General features: G+C 44.3%; 1 protein-coding gene, 1 non-coding gene and 1 pseudogene across 3 annotated transcripts in view; 2 read left to right on the forward strand and 1 right to left on the reverse strand.

The window, feature by feature from the left end:
- The window catches only part of LOC132843539 (NACHT, LRR and PYD domains-containing protein 3-like), a 924,649-nt gene that overhangs the window by 687,187 nt on the left and 221,002 nt on the right, over positions 1–16,460 (reverse strand). The window lies entirely within an intron of this gene.
- LOC132843693 (U2 spliceosomal RNA) lies at positions 3,462–3,634 on the forward strand (annotated as a pseudogene).
- On the forward strand, positions 3,894–4,008 carry LOC132843728 (U5 spliceosomal RNA). Its single transcript, XR_009648257.1, has one exon. It is a non-coding gene; the product is annotated as a U5 spliceosomal RNA (small nuclear RNA).

Raw genomic sequence — 16,460 nt, forward strand, 5'->3', positions numbered from 1 at the left:
GTGGTGAGAGCTGGGCGGGCGCTCATAGCTAATTTGACCTTTTTAGGCAGTGATTTTAATGTACTCAATATTTATGGTTTTACAGATAAAAATAGTAGGTACGAGCTTTTAGAGGATCTGCAGCCCCACATGTTAGGTAGGATTCCCCTAGTTTTTGCAGGGGATTTTAACTGTATTTTAAATAAGTCAGATAGGAAAACAGCGAGTGTAGATTTTAAAGTAGACAAAACATCGGTTTTATTGCAGGGTTTAGTTAGAGATTTTAGATTAGTTGACGCTTTTAAATCGGTGCATCCCAGAGAGGAGGGCTTCACCTGGTTTAGTGGTGATGGTACCAGAGCCTCTCGAATCGACTATGTTTTTATACGGGACTGCCTGCCGACCGATGCTACATTAACTCCGCTTTTCTTTTCTGATCACGCTATGCTGTCCTGCACCTTTTCGCTATCCACTGGAGTGACCATAGGGGGAGGGCTGTGGAAGCTGAACTGCTCTCTGTTGCAGGACAAGGATATTGTCCAAGAATACAGAGAGCGGTACAGCCAATGGCAGACCCTCCAGGACTGTTACGACTCATGTGCACGGTGGTGGGACATGGTAAAAGAAAGGACTGGACAGTTTTTTAGGAGGGTAGGAAGGGAAAAAAAGAACAAGGAAAAAAGATATATGATGGGGCTGCAAAGACGCTTACAGAGGTATTTTAATCTCTTAAATAACGGGATGGATTTCAGTGAGGAAGTTAAAGAGGTCAAGAAGGAAATGTCAGTTTTTTCTGAGATAAAAGCAAAAGGAGTGATTTTAAGAAGCAAAGAAAAAGACCTAGAGGAAGGAGAAAAATGTACCCGATATTTTTTTAAGAAAATAATAAGTGGAAAAGCTATCACAAAATTAAAAGAACAAGGAAAACAAGACAACATGTGTTTATCCCAGGATTTTACCCTTTTAGAACTCCAGAACAGTTTAAAAGCTTTTAAACGGGGGAAGTCACCGGGATTGGACGGACTCCCCCTTGAGTTTTATGAGACTTTTTGGGATATTTTAGCACATGACCTGTGGTGTGTTTTTAGGGAATTTGAAAATCTGGACAGACTTCCTGACAGTTTTAGAGTAGGGATAGTTTCCTTGTTGTTTAAAAAGGGTGACAGGACTGACATTAGGAACTGGCGACCGATAACACTTTTAAATTTTGATTGTAAACTTTTTAGTAAAGTTTTAGCTGTCCGTATGTCGACCGTTTTAGAGGACGTGATCCACCCGGACCAAGCCTGTGCAGTGCAAGGGAGGAAGATCACGGACAGCTTAGTGCTGATCCGGGACGCCATCTCTTTTGCGAGAGAGAGAAACATTCGGCTTTTAGTCGTAAATTTAGATTTTGAAAAAGCTTTTGATCGGGTCTCGCACCAGTATCTTTTGACAGTACTGGAAAAAATGGGATTCCCTGGGAGGTTTTTAGCCTGGGTGGGACTGCTGTATCGGGACATTTACAGTAAAATCCTAGTAAATGGGCATTTGACAGAAGCGGTGGAAATACACTGTGGCGTCCGACAGGGGTGTCCCTTATCTCCACTCCTGTTTGTTGCGTGCATCGAGCCACTTGCACAGATCTTGAGAAGGGACCGCTGGGTCAAAGGACTGGACTTGCCAGGTGGACTGACCGCAAAGTGTGTATTGTACATGGACGACATCACTGTTTTAGCTTCAGACGTTTTATCTGTCCAAAGAGCTCTCGATTTAACAGAGTGGTTCGGCAGGGCTTCGGCGGCCAAATTGAACAGGAGGAAATCCGAGGCCCAGCTCTTTGGACGAAAGGACGGAATACACACTGAGCACTTGGACGTGACGGTCAGACGAAAAAATTTGAAGATTTTAGGGGTGAAATTTGACGAGGAGGGAGGAGGACGTGACAACTGGACGGACTTGTTAGGGAAAGTCAGGCAACGACTGGGGTTTTGGGGACTGAGGGAGCTCACCTATGAGGGTAAAGTGCTAGTTTTTAAAGCAGTGATTTTACCCTTGCTTTTACTAACCTGTGCTGTTTTTAGCCCACCTCGATTCTTCCTTCGGGAGTTGGAAAGGGCGGTCTTCTACTTCCTGTGGGGGTCCAAGTGGGAGAGACTGAAGCGGGAGGTGGTGAAAAAGAAGAAGGAGAATGGCGGGAAAGGCTTACCGGACCCCTACTTGTTTTTAATGAGCAAGATGACCGCCCTACACATTCGATATGCCACGGCCCCATCCAGAGAGAACAAAACGGTAGCAATGGTCAAGTTCTGGATGGGGTCATACTTAAGGAGGTTGAAGATTTTAGCAGTTGATCTTAAAACTCCCGTTTCCTTTTACCTGCCAAAAGAGTATGGTTTTATGAGAAAATTTTTAACGAAATTTCAGCTTGAAACGCTGGATGTCACGGTTTTAACAGTCAGTAGGAGCATTGTCTCTTGTGTGCAGGACCGGGAAGCAGTGAGTCCAGTTCCGGGCCTTTCCGCGGAGGAGGCCAAGCTAGTTTGGCGGAATGCTGCCCATCCCGCTCTCCGGAACAAGCACAAGGATCTGGCGTGGATGGTGGCTCATGAGATCCTCCCAACCAGGGCTGTGATGCACTCCCGGGGAATGGCAAAGAATCCCATCTGCCCACGTCCCGGATGTGGCCAGCCGGAGACCGTACGGCATGTCCTCTGGGAGTGCAGCTCTGCGAGGGACCTGTGGGCCAAATCTGGCCCCCTTGTATGCCCGTGCCTGCCAGTAGGGGAGACCCAGCCGCTGGTGTACCGGCTAGCGGTACTAGGGGTGGGCCGGAGGATCCAGCTACTACCGGAAAAAGATCACATTAAGCTCTGGCTCACCCTGAACAGTGTGAAGGCCACCATCTGGGCATCCCGTAACCTGCTGGTGGGGAAGCACGTTACGGTACCCCTGCACGCACTTGAAAAGATGGTAGTAGCAACGCTGCAGGAGTACCGGGCGATGACATTTGGAGGAAGGGGGCCGGGGCACCACGCAGGGGGGTCCTGACCACCACGAGCCTTGGTTCCAGGTAACGCACCCAAAACATCACCTGGAGGAGCGCCTGGCAAAGGGGAGAGGATCTCCGCTGAGTCGCAAAAGCGACAGAAACAAGGGCAAGTTCGGGGGAGCGAGGTGATGGCTATGTTTTTAAGGACCCACCCCGGTCTTGCACAGGAGTAATGCCAAAAACCCTAGAGACCTTTTATAAGGATAGCTGCTTTTAGAGAAAATCTTTGTCAACAATTTCAGTACATATTATTTAGTTCATGTTACCCTGTTATTTATTATTCACTTATCTATTTATTTCTTAGCATTGTATGTGCACTACGTTTTAACAATTAATTAATTTGGAGTGATTTTAGTAACGTGGGTTATTTAAAAAAAGACAATATATATAATGTATTTTAAAGAAACATAATGCATAAATGTGACTTGTAAATTGAAATTGTGAAAATAAAATGTTTTAAAAAAAAAAAAATCTGTTCTTATCAGTTTAATATCTGATACGTCCTCTATATGAGGACTAAATATTAAATGGATTTTTAGAGCTGGGAGTCGGAAAAGGGGCTTGCTCCGTCCGCTCCACGCATCGCCCTGGTATTGCAGTACTTCCAGGCTTGGTGCACCATTACAAGGTTTAAAAAAAAGATAAAACTAGCTTTTCTTTTCTTTTCTTTTCTCTTTCTTTTCTTTTCTTTTCTTTTCTTGCACCTGCCCCAAACCACCAGTCTGCAAAGTGTGCTTACAACTCTCAGCTCTGTCCCCACCCCTTTTCTATCCAAATACAAGACTTTACACTGGCTTCAATAGTGTCAAAGGGCGGACCTCACCCTAATCCTGCTTTGTCCTCCTCCGATACGGATATGCAGGGCCTGCTAGGCCTTCTTCAGTAGCTCGGGTTTCTCTTCATTCACGCATAAATCTTTCGCCTTTTACTAAAGATTTCCGTGGAGAGGAACATTGATGAGTTCAATGTATTTTTGTGGGCTTTGCAGTTGCAAAGCTATAAGTGGTTGCAATGTCAGATCAAAGCTGTTAAAGAGCAGGCCTAGTGTACTTATCACCTACCGTATGTCTGCTAGGGTTTGGCAGCTAGCTGTCCGCCAGGCAGGGGGAATAACAGGTTATCGCTTCTCGGCCTTTTGGCTAAGATCAAGTGTAGTATCTTAGGTCATGTCACGAGGGGGCGACAAAGTGCCGGCCCGTGTGGTGCGGCTGAAACATTCCGTGAGGATACAGCTCCGGGCAGATGCAACGGAGGACGTTAAAAAGCGTTTTGGGTGGGATTGGATTTCGCTGCGGATTTTGAGGGACTTCTGCGGCATGACCCCTGGCAAGATCTTCTGCCTGCAGGACTTCACGGCTTCTGGGTTCCTGGAGGTGTCCTTCAATGCGTTCTCGGACTGCTCAGCGTTCTTCGGAAAGTGCTCCCGTTTCCCAGAGGAGGAACTGCTTCGGGGCCTCAGCTTTATCCCATTATTTGCCATGGACGAGGTGCCAATCGTGGTACATATGTACAACCCCTGGGTGGTGGACGAAGACATTCGAGCCTTCCTGTCCAGGTACTGCACTTCAGTGTCCACTGCCGAAAAGCTGAGGGGTCGGTTTGGCATATAGAATGGCAAGCGGAGGTTCCTGGTTCGACTAAAGATGGATCCCGTCGCCCCGGGTCGTCTGCTTCACCCCCCGGGAAGCTTCGCGCTCTGCCCTCACCGGGGTTTCCTTCACTACCCTGGTCAGCCCCAGTATTGTCGGAGATGCGGAGCATTGGGGCACGTGAAGGAAGATTGCACTGGGCAGAGGTGTCGTCTGTGTGGTGCTGTGGACCACGTGGCTGCAGACTGTGGGGCACCTAAAACCTGCAGTCTGTGTGGAAGTGAGGAGCACTTGTTTCGGCACTGCCCCTCACGCAGGAGTGCTTTTTCAAGCCTGTGCACCGACGACTTCGGAGAGATGGGTGCCCCTCATCCTGGTGGGCGGGACGAAGCAGCGACGGGTCCCAGTGAACCGGAGCCAGGGACTCTATTAGACCATCCGGGGCAGCCTGCACAAAGTTCCCAGGGAGCAGTCGTTGAGACGGAAGACATCCCGCAGAGAAGCTCGTCCCAGGAGGCAGCTCGGGAGGCCGCACAGCCAGTGGAGGGAGCGGCGCTTTCGGCGACGCCTGCTATGGAGGGCATAGTTACTGCGGCAAGTTGGGCTGAAACGGAGGAAGAGCAGCCTCCCTCCCCGAGGCTGGTTCGGCCGGAGTGGGCCTTCATGGAGTCTTCTGAGGACTCGGAGGAGGTGGTCTCAGAACAGGACTCGGAGATGGACACAGAGTCAAACCCCTTTAGGGGTGGCCAGATAAGGACAGCTGAGGTGGCGGTAGAGGAACGGCGCCCAAAGAGATCTCGGAAGGAGGACAGTTGCCTCTTTGGTCTGACAGCTGTCGAGGACTACAACATTTCAGGTGCGGGGGGTGAGGGGAGTCAGACAGGGGCGGGAAGACACCCCCAGGTTTCAGGGGAAGATTCAGGGGGGGATAATGGGGAGGCGGAGGGTAATGTGCAGGAGGAGGGGGGGTGGACGCAGGTGTTGGCAAGAAGGGCCAGGAAGGGTGGGGGGGTTGTGTCTAGTGATGGGGAGTGAAGGGAGGAAGGTTGAGAGGGAGGCCTAGTTGGGGTGGTATGTTAGAGCCTTTTTTTGTGTTTAGCCCTGTGGACCCTTCCTTTGTGTTATTTATGCAATGTCTCCTTTGCGTGTAGCTACCTTAAATGTGCGGGGTATTAGGCAGCCTCTCAAAAGAGCGGCCTTTTTTTTGAGTTTACAGTCTGTGTCTTTTGATGTATTGTTTATGCAAGAATGCCATTTAAGTTCTGTATCTGAGGGGAATGTGTTCTCGAAGGGGTGGCTTTTGGGGCCATCAGTGTGGGGGGCAGGGGAGGGAAAGGCTGATGGGGTGGGGGTTTTGTTTAAGTCTTTTGAATGGGAGGTGGGAAATGTGGTATCAGTGGTACCGGGTAGAATTTTATGTGTGGACTGCACGTGGCGGGGGGTGAGGTGCAGGGTGATAGGGGTATATGCGCCATGTAGGAGGGGGCAGCGGCGGGGGTTCTTCCGCCTGCTAGAGCCGCTCCTCTGCACGAATAGGCTGCTATTGGTGGGGGGGGATTTTAACGTCGATGTAGAAGCAGAGGGTGGGAGGGAGCTGGCCCAGGTGATGGCGGGGGCAGGCATGGTGGACGTGTATAGGGTGGTCGAGCCGCAGGCCCTGGGACACACCTGGTGCAATTCTAGGGGTGATGCTGCGCGGCTTGACTTCCTGTTTGTGGCGGAGAGGGCAAGGGTGCAGTCATGCTCGCTTAGGCCCTTTTGGGGCACCGATCACTGCATGGTGGTCGGGTGCATCGAGACAGGGGTGGGGACCAGAGGAAGGGGTGTCTGGCGGCTTAACTCTGCCGTGCTGCAAGACCCCTCCTTTTGTGTAGTGTTTCGCCACCTTTACACCGGGTGGAGGCGTATGAGAAGCCTCTACACCACTCAGGTGGAGTGGTGGGAGGACCTCAAGAGGCGGGTCGCCATCCTGTGCCGCTGGTGGGGACAGGAGATGGCGAGGAGGAGGAGAGAAAAGGTCGATGCGTGGTCCAAGAGGATGCATGAGGCCTGGCAGGATGGAGATTGCGGGCGGCTCAGGGAGGCTAGTGAGGCACTGCGTGCCCACTACGAAGCTGAGGCCCGCAGTTACTTTGTCCAGGCCGGTAGGGAGGCGCTTGAGCAGGACGAGCGCCCAACACGCTACTTTTTTGGGAGCGTGAGGAGCCGCCAGAGTAGGGCTCGCATCGAGGGCCTGAAACAGGGCCCTCGTGTGGTGACCACGGCTGGAGAGATGCTGGAAGTGGCTAGGTCCTTCTATGGCAGTCTCTTTAGCGTGAGGGAGACTAGGGACGATGGTGCGGCGTTTTTTTTAGACGCGGTCGCCGGCAGGGTGCCGGAGGACAGCGTACCGATCCTGGAGAGAGAGGTCTCCCTGGAGGAGGTAGAGAGGGCCATGCTCTCTTTGAAGACTGGGGTTGCTCCTGGCGGGGATGGCCTACCGGCAGAATGGTACCGTACATTCTGGCCGTTGGTTGGTCCGGACCTGCTGGCCGTCTACAGAGAGGCAAAGGCGAATGGAGCTCTGCCTCCTTCGGCGTTGGTTGGGCATATCACCCTCCTGCATAAGAAGGGTGACAGAACGGACTTGGCCAATTGGAGACCGATAACGTTGTTGACGGTCGATTACAAGATCTTGGCCAAGGTACTGGTTCTTCGCCTGAGAGAGGTGATGGCCCAGGTGGTTCACCCCGATCAGACCTGTGGGGTGCCCGGGAGGATGTGCGGTATGAACTTGGCGCTGATCAGGGACACGTTGGCGTGGGCTGAGCAGCGGCGGGTACCATTGGCGTTGCTTAGTCTGGACCAGGAAAAAGCGTTTGATCGTGTTTCGCACACGTTTCTCTTCGCGCTGTTGGAGCGGATGGGCTTTGGTCCAGGCTTCGTAGCCATGGTCCGACTGCTGTACGCAGGTGCGGTCAGCCGTGCGATCGTGAACGGGCACTGTTCGGGACTGATAGAGCAGCGAGGAGGGGTGAGACAGGGTTGTCCGCTATCGCCTTTGCTCTATGTCTTGTACCTGGAACCATTGGCGGAGCGGTTGAGGAGAGAGCCGACGTTCCAGGGTCTGCACGTCCCCGGAGCAGCTGGGATACGGGCCAAGGTGTCGGTTTACGCCGACGACGCGACTTGCTTTGAAGTGCTTGTTATTAATGTCACTCTCTTGGATATACAGAAGAAAAAATCCTGCTCTAGTAACCATGTATAGACCCCAGGGCCCTACACTGATTTTCCTTCAGACCTATTGGCTAATTTTTATAAAGCGTTAATTGTAGGAGATTAATTTTTCCAGTGCTAATACAAACAATGCTTAATTGTTTAATGTTTAATGTGTCATAACTTGGGTTTCCTTCCACATATTTGCCTGAAATTTAACAGGATTGTTCCAAAATTATGAACTTTGTTCCAAAATAATTTTGTCTATTTTCATTGAACTATGTGTTCGTAAAATAAATACTTTCCTCCTCAAGTCCTCCCGAGTCAATTTGACTCGGCCACATTTAGTGGGGTAATAAGTCACACTTTTGCCCTTTTCAGCGCAATGAACATACATACAGACACAAAAAGTCCACTAACAAACGCACCCAAAACACACTCACACATGCACCCACACACACACACAAATTGGGCATTGCATTTCATTAGGCCTCCAGAAAAAAAAAGCCACACATTTGTAAATATTTCACACTTTTGATATGCCTTTGCCTAGCAGAGGGCAGAATATGATCTACCGAAATGATGCTATACACACACACACACACACACACACACACAGTAAAACACTGTTCAAAGCATTGGGCATTGCATTTCAGTTGGCCTCCAGACAAAAAAGCTACACATTTCTAAACATTTCACACACGTGTTAATTTCGTCACCTATTTTTAATTTAGTCTTAGTTTTGTGCCAAATGTCCTTGTTAGTTTTAGACATATTTAGTTATTCACATATTTTTTTGTTAGTCAAGTTTTAGTCGACTAAAAGTCTTGTCATTTTAGTCTAGTTTTAGTCAAAATAAAACTCAAGGTCAAAAAAATGAAGTTATTACTGAAAAATTTCAGTAAAAAAAGTGTTTCACACATCTCAAACATTGGTTAAATGTCATAATTACCTGACAAAATACACTTGTTGAATGATTTTTGTTGAATGCAAATGTTAAACTTGTCTGGTTTTCAATTTCTGATTTAGGAGACCCATTCACAAATGATTAACCTGTTCTGAAGAGTATTTTATTTTAACCAACACAATTTAAAAGCTGGGGCCCAACAGACTTCGACTGACAACTTACAAAGGTTTTTAAAACTGTTTTGGTTGCCTTGTGTCTCATGTTTCTGTTCAAATCAGAAATAAAATAAATATACACAGAAAAACTGAAAAGAATAGGCCTACTTTACTGTGGGCCTAAAATACAACCTATTTACAGTCCGCTAAACGCAAAAGTATCAGTGAGAAGTTGAGAACACTCGTTTAAACAGTGCATACACTTGAACTTGTCTGCACATCACATTTTTTACTTTATTGATGCTGCTTTTAATCGTAATGCAAAGACCGGTCATCGGGACATAAGCTGTCATGTACAATAAAAGAGCCTGCGCAGCGACAGGAAATATAATTTAACACAAAAAACCTGCCTAGACGGTGGACTTGCGCTCAGGATTTTTATTTAATTATTTATTTATTTTGAGCAGCGTGTGGACGAATTCTTTCTTGAGCAACAGTGCAAAGTCGCGAACTCGTTCTGAATATTTTAAAGGCAAAACAGCTGATTAAAAAGCAGAGACAATTGTAGACAAAAATGAAGAGAGATTTTATCTTAGTTTTTATTTTATACAAAACATTTACGCCTCGTCTTTTTTCGTCAACAATAATGCATGTTAATTTAGTCTTAGTCAACGTTTTTGGACAGTGGTGCAGTCTTGCCATCGTCTCGTCTTAGTCATGAGAAAAAAAGGTTGTTGAACATATTTCATCTCATCTGACGAAATTAACACTAACACACAAACAAATTGGGCATTGTATTTCATTAGGCCTCCAGAAAAAAAAGCTACACATTTGTAAATATTTCACACTTTTGATATGCCTTTGCCTAGCAGAGGGCAAAATATGATCTACCAAAATGATGCTCTGCACACACACACACAGTGGGCATTGCAATTCATTAGGCCTCCAGAAAAAACAAAATCAAACTGCAAAGACGACGAAACTTATCAAAGACGTTTTTGATGAGGTGAATAAATAGCAACTAGCCTGTGTGAGAGGTGGGGGAGGAGGAGTGGGGTTGGTGCTTTGCTCACTGTTTGATGACTCAACTCGCGAAATGGCTTTAGACCAGGGGTGTCAAACTCTGGCTCGCGGGCCAAATTTGGCCTGCAGTGTAATAATATTTGGCCCACGATTCAATATCAAATTACTATTAGAGCTGGCCCGCCGGTATTATACTGCCAATACTACAAATCCCATAATGCTCTGCTGTTGTTTTGGGGTCTATGACATCATTAGCGCACTCCCGTTTGGTGGACGCGACCGCTGTTGCAAGCCGGGCGAGTTGTCCATCCGCGGGTTTTCCGCGCCTTTCATTATGCGCCCAACTCAGTAGTGATCCGTGTTTCGGCAGGAAAGCCCCCGCTCGCCCCACCTCCCTGTGTCTCTCTGAAAGACCACGCCACGACCTTATACTACAACTGTCACCATGTTACCCATTCCCAAAAATGGCAAAAAGACAACGGAGTTACATTGGTGTAACCGCTCACTGGATTGACAAATCTATGCTGGAAAGAAGGTCTGCTTCCATTGCCTTTAGACGCTTGAAAGGATCACATACATTTGATTTGCTTGCAGGGACCTTGGATGACATCCACATGGAATATGGCATCTCAGGAAAAAAAAAAATAGTCAGAACAACTGATAGTGGATCAAATTTTATTAAAGCATTTAAGGTGTATGGCGAACAGAATCAGGAGGAGTTGATTGATGCTAACTCTGAGGCAGTGACACTGGAGACTGAGGAAGATGCGGAAGGAGTTGAGGTTCAGGACACCTGTTCAATTTTAAAACACCAACAGTGGGCTGGAGTATCATCTACCCAAGCATCAGCATTGAGCGCGTCATCTTAATTTAGTGGCTACTGTGGATGCTTCCAAGGCAGAGAACAGCAGTGAGGTATACAAGAAGATTACCCTTTCAACGTTTGCAAAATGACAGGCGTTATACAATAAAACTGGTCGGTCTGCAATCAATGCTGAAATCGTCCAAGAAGAATGTAAGCTGCAGTTCATATAGCCCAACCACACAAGATGGAATTCAGTGTACAATGCTGCAGAGAGGGTAATGTGAATCTTAAAGAAGCAGGGAGAAACATATCTTCGGTATGTATGTGCAGCATTCAAAATGAAATTCAAAGCATTCAAAATGTTTGCTCTCACATTGTTTTAATTGGAACACTTATGGTGTTGGCGTGTTTTGATTATGAAATAATTCTTCTTTATCATTCTTATTCTTCTTTCTTCTTATTATAGGCTAAATCCTGCTGAAGTTTCTTACCTCTCTGAGTACTGCATGGTGATGAAGCCTGTAGCCATGGCCTTAAACATCCTTCAGTCTGAAACAAACACTCAGATGTGGTGGCTGCTTCCCACCATCTAACTTCTTGATTCCAAGCTCAAAAAGATGGAGGTTTCAGTCAAGGTATGTCTTCCCCTTATTCATGCTCTGCAGCAGGGTCTACAAAAGCGCTTTGGGGAGTTTATGGAAGACCCGGAACTCATCAGTGCTACAATTCTTCTTCCAAAATTCAAAGCTTCATGGACAGAAAAGGCCCACATCATAAAAGCAGGTATTCCTAATGTTTTATTCCTAATATTTTGTAAATGAATACAGATTATCTGATGGATATTATGCCAACTTCTGTTAAAAGAGTGAGAACATGCAGCTTTTGTTTAAATGTCAGGAGTCATGGGTACATTTTGCTTATCCCACTTGTTCCACTACTGGTGTATGGGTTTGTGTGAAGTTAAGCGATTGGTTCAATATTTACTTGCATATTGTGAAACACTGTTAGAAAAGACAAAGTTATTGAGGGGTTATAGGGTAGTAAATTCAGGATTGCTTATGTAAGTGAAGAGTTTTATATAATTTTTTAAATATCCATGACAACCCCAATAGTTAGTCTATAACACTAGTAAACATGCTGTAGACTGTCTATCAGCGTTATCCATTATTATTAATGTTGGATTTTGTGTATATGGTAGGTATGGATTACGTCCTGCATCATCTTGATACCATTATACCATCGCAGCATAATGCCTCTGATAAAGATGACTTTTTCTTCTATAAAAAGGTGGTTCCATCCCCTACTGCATCTGCATTGGGTGGATACTTGGCTTGTGCCTCAGAAGAGATGGAACTGCTTCACTCGTTTCCTTTGGTGAAAATGCTAAGGCTCAAACAGAACACACCCTTGCCTGCCTCTGCAGCATGTGAGCGCCTTTTTAGTTGTGCTGGGCAGCTGTTTACACCTAAACGAGCAAGGCTGGACAGTACAAATTTTGAGAATCAGCTCATTTTAAAAATGAATCAAATTCAAAATGTAGGCTTGTTGTTAATCCCTACATTAAAATTGCAAGTCTGTGTTTCGGTTGAGACTTGTCAGTTAATAAATCTTGCATTCACAAGTCTAATTTTCAAATTCATGCTACAGGCTCCTCTTTTAACGTTAAATTGTTAATGTACAATGCTTTGCACTTTTGTAGTTTTTAAATTTTGTTTAAATGACCTGCAATAAGACCAACAGAATGGTTGTCATAATAGTTACCTGAGTATTAAATTTTTTTTTTTTGCTGCAACATCCATAAAAGAGAATGATGCTGTAAGGCTATATTTTTAATTTGCAGGGTATAAAAGGTGGAATAACATTCATACAGCATAATACTCACTACTCATGATTACCTTTAAATGGGCTACTTTTTACTCGTACTTTGAGTAGTATTTAGGACGGTTACTTTTACTTGAGTATGATTTTTCAGTACTCTTTCCACCACTGCAAGAGAGCAACCTGTAACCTCGAGTGAAAGTGGAGAAAAAATTAAATTAGAGGTCTTTAGAATTAGAAGGCTCCAAAAACTGCTAGGACTGAGCACCTGAGCAAACTCATAGAAAATAACCAAAACAATCAGGATTTTATTTAGCACAGTGGCTAGATTAACAAAAAATCTGATATCTGAACACACTATTTCATCACTGTATCTCATGAAGTCCTCACTACAGAACTGCCAACAGTTGATGTTCAACCTGTGACAGCATCTCGTGATCCAGTCTCATCTAAAGCGCTACACTCACAACTACAGTGCTTTACAAGTATAGGACAGGAAGCGCTAGATAAACTTATTAGTTCAGCTAAATCAACAATGCGCATGTTCAATCCCATTCCAACAAAATTACTGAAAGAAGTGTTACATATAGATGTTGAGCCTCTTCTTAATATTATTAACTCCTTGTTATCTTTAGGTCACATCTCTAAATCCTTCAAGTTGGCAGTTATTAGGCCCCTCATTAAGAAACCTAACTTAGATCCTAATGAACTATCAAATTACAGGCCTATTTCAAACCTCCCATTTATATCTAAAATATTACTGTGCTCCTTCTTACAGGAGAACAATATCTTTGCAGTGTTTCAGTCATGTTTTAGGCGACATTGCACAGAAACTGCACTTGATGAATTAAAAATGACTTGCTCTTAGCTTCGGACCAAGTTCTCCTTACAAAATCGCTTACAAAATTACACAGGTATTCATGGACAGGCTTTAAGTTGGTTTAAATCCTACCTGTCTGATCAATACCATTTTGAAGATTTAAACGGTGAATCTGCCAGTTTATTGGCAGTTAATTATAGGGATGCACCGATACCACTTTTTCAATTCCGATCCGATATTATTTTAAAGTAAATCTTAAATTAGAACTCTTGAAACACAATGCAAAATGTATTAAACAGTAAACCTTGCACCCAAATGAGCGACATGTTTAACGTGCTGAGGTAAATGGAAAGGGTGCCTGCTAAACTTGCCTGTTGTGCGGTTGTGCAACATATTTCCTATAAAATTTATTATATTTATTTTCATTAATGCAATTTAATATATAAGTGTATTTTTCTTATAAGTTCAAGCAATAGTCTATGATGTTTGCTGTTCATTAATCAACCGGCATGGGTGTCGGAAGTAACTAAAAAGTGGGTGTGTCCTGTCCCATCCACATATAATGGTTCCGACACCCATGGATTTCAGGAAGCAGGAGCGTGGTCAATGCTGAAGGTAAAACGCAGAATGGAGTTTAATTTATTAGGGCATTCCTCAAGCAGAATGGATTTGACTGGCGGTGCTCTGAAAAGTAATAAAATAGATATATGCTCTGAAGAGAGACAGTAAAAGTGGGTGGGTCCAATATTATTGGTCTTAAAAAGTGGGTGGGTCCTGGGTATCGGATTTGGATCGGTCACGCACCAACGATACCCGATCCACTCAAAATGCTTGGATCGGTGTCGATACCGATCCAAAATATCGAATCGGTGCATCTCTAATTATGGAGTCCCTCAAGGATCAGTTCTAGGACCTCTGCTTTTCTAAATATACATGCTTCCCTTAGGAAGCATCATTAGAAGGCATGGGATTAGTTTTGTTATGCTGACGATACCCAGTTATATACTGTATTGCATCAAAACCAGATGAAATATCTAAATTGTCAAGGTTATCCAAGTGTGTTAAAGATATCAGTTTAACAGCAGAAAATTGCAGGTCATCCAAACTTTTATAAGACAGAAATATTACATATAGTCCCAAAAACCAGTACACAGAAGCTCTCATAATTCAACTTCCATTTAGAGGAATGTACTGTTACTACTAGCTCAGCAGTAAAAGACCTTTGGGTTATATTAGACAGCAACTTTTTTTCAGAAAATCCTATAGCCCATATTACAAAAACAGCCTTCTCCCATCTTAGAAATATTGCCAAGCTAAGAAACATTCTATCTGCATATCTGATGCTGAGAAGCTAGTTCATGCATTCACGACCTACAGACTGAAATATTGTAATGTATTACTAGGTGGTTGTCCTGCATCTTCAATAAATAGGCTACAGTTAGTCCAAAATGCAGCTGCCAAAGTTCTTACCAGGAGAAGAAAATATGATCATATAAAACCAATTTTATCATCTCAACTCTGGCTACCTATTAAGTTTAGAATTGATTGCAAACTGCTGCTATTTACATACAAGTCTCTAAATGGTTTAGCTCCCATGTACCTAACCAGTCTTCTAGCATGCTACAATCCATCACGATCTGAGATCACAAAAATCAGGACTTCTGGTAGTTCTTCGGTGTAGCGTTCGGGGCTCACTTTCACAGTTTAAATGTAGATTACAGACATATCTCTTTAGTCAGGTGTACACATAATACTTCCCATAATCATGTGCTTGCTAATATGAACAGCATCTATGCTAATTACTCCCCACTGCTTCTCTTTTTCTACCCATCCAGAGATTGTGTTTTGTGTCATGAAGATTTTGGACCTTCACTGAGATGAGGCCATCCCTGTGAGGATCCCGAGTCATCACATTCACTTATCAACGTGCTGGGAAGATGAAACGCTTTACAGCTGAGGAAGCTCTACAGATGATCCTGGACAGCGAGGAAGAGTTCACCGTTTCCTCAGATGAAGAGCAGGACTCAGACGACGAACGTTTGTATTTTGAAGAGCGACTTGATCCAGCTGAGGATATAATTTCTAAAGAGTAAGTTTTCCTTACATTTGTTGAAATCTTGTGTGATGTAAAATTATATATACTGTATTGTATACAGACTATTTGCAAGCAGATATTAAGAGTGACTTTATAGAAACGTCTCATAATTGGCAACTTTTATTTACCTTAAAATGTTAGTGTTTATGCCTCAACTAGTCTTGTTTACGTGACTATCTGTTCGGGTGTAAATGTATCGATGTGGTGTCGATGAGCTGTAAAAGTGCCCGGAGATATGTCATGTGTTAATGTTTAGCCATAAATATGTCCGGTAATGGCCCGTTAACAAACATATACAGCGCATCTCTGTACCCAATTATTTTATCTCAGCTATGTTTAACTGCCTTAGTTATTGCTTTACAAGTTTGTTACTGTGGAGAATACATTATATTAATTATTAAAAACTTTTGTAGGAATGTGGCTGCATCACTCTTGTCTTCACCTGCACCGGCTGCAACATTTTCACGTTCGTTTGATGCTCGCACGGGGGCACGCAGCAACGAGAACAACAAGGAGTACGTCCACATGTAACCATTTTATTCTATTATGCGTGCAGAATATTTGTATTACTGATGTGGAAAATACATTATATTAATTGTGTTGCTTTGTACTTTGAAAATACATGATACTAATTATGATTTTTTTTTTAGGAATGTGGCTGCAACACGTTCACCTTCGTCTGATACTCGCACGAGGGCACGCAGCAACGCAACTGGGAACAAAAAAAAAAAAAAAAGAGTACGTCCACATGTACCCGTTTTTCTGTTATATTGTACATTAGTATATATTAGTTATATATTATTATTACTAATGTGTTGCTTTGTACTTTGGAAATACATGATACTAATTATGATATTTTTTTTAGGAATGTGTCTGCATCACCTTTACCGTCACCTGCAACTCACACACGCCGTAGGTCTCTTTCAGTTCTCAAAGAAACTGAGACTAATGTGTAAGTACAGTTTATTAAAGTGTCACAGCTACAGTAAAATACTGAGTAATAATTTTATTTTATATTTTATTCTAAATTAAAAAAATTTCTA

The sequence above is a fragment of the Tachysurus vachellii genome, chromosome 3, assembly GCF_030014155.1.
Source record: "Tachysurus vachellii isolate PV-2020 chromosome 3, HZAU_Pvac_v1, whole genome shotgun sequence".
NCBI lineage: Eukaryota > Metazoa > Chordata > Actinopteri > Siluriformes > Bagridae > Tachysurus > Tachysurus vachellii.